Source organism: Schistocerca nitens, chromosome 1 (genome assembly GCF_023898315.1).
Source record: "Schistocerca nitens isolate TAMUIC-IGC-003100 chromosome 1, iqSchNite1.1, whole genome shotgun sequence".
In the NCBI taxonomy this organism is placed as follows: Eukaryota; Metazoa; Arthropoda; class Insecta; order Orthoptera; family Acrididae; genus Schistocerca; species Schistocerca nitens.
In genome coordinates this window covers 486161577-486162505 of record NC_064614.1, presented here as the reverse complement: position 1 = coordinate 486162505, position 929 = coordinate 486161577, and the positions used below count along the sequence as shown (strand labels likewise).

At 46.2% G+C, this 929-nt stretch overlaps 1 pseudogene; it reads right to left on the bottom strand.

The window, feature by feature from the left end:
- Positions 1-567: 567 nt before the first annotated feature.
- LOC126211466 (5S ribosomal RNA) lies at positions 568-681 on the bottom strand (annotated as a pseudogene).
- Between the last annotated feature and the right edge of the window lie 248 nt (positions 682-929).

The window sequence follows — 929 nt, the reverse complement described above, 5'->3', positions numbered from 1 at the left end:
CTTTGGCAGCTGACGGTTTCACGCTGGTGGTTTTATGGTTGATACAGTGCACTGTGTGGTATACGAACGGCACATTGGGCTTATTTGCTAGCCACAATTCTGAATGGAAGTCCGTGGTTGCCATGTGATAAATTGTGGCAGCTTATTGGTGGCACACAGAAGTGCGTGTTTGTGCCCGTGAGCGAGGGCAGTTCTGCTTGTTAACTATACGCTATGAGCGTGATTAATAATATTAATCCTAAAGTGGTTGTTTAAACTGCACCTGAAGACTGCTGAGAATTCATCTAGTTACTGTTTCTGTATTAATAATCAGTTGTTTGTGTTATTGTATGAGAATTTATTAAGATACTAAAACTAAACTTCTCCCGCACAGGCCATGAAGGCCAAAAGGTACCGACCGGCCGCCGTGTCATCCTCAGATCATAGGCGTCACTGGATGCGGATATGGAGGGGCATGTGGTCAGCACACCGCTCTCCCAGCCATATGTCAGTTTCCGAGACCGGAGCCGCTACTTCTCAATCAAGCAGCTCCACAGTTTACCTCACAAGGGCTGAGTGCACCCCGCTTGCCAACAGCGCTCGGCAGGCCAGATGGTCACCCTAGTGCTAGCCCAGCCCGACAGCGCTTAACTTCGGTGATCGGACGGGAACCGGTGTTACCACTGCGGCAAGGCCGTTGGCTTATTAAGATACATACATAGGTAATTTGGTACAGAGTTGTGTGCAGTTTGTTGTGGTAGCTATATGGAGATGGTAGTAATGGTAGACCAATGCACAGTTGTGTGCTATGATCCTGATTAAATCTAACAGTTGTTTTGCTATATTATGTTTCACTGATGATGTTGTCTGAAATATGATAACTGGTTGTGCTGAGGTGCCAGGAACTTTAATTGTTAATGTTGTTGCCCGGTTATGTATATTAGGGCAAA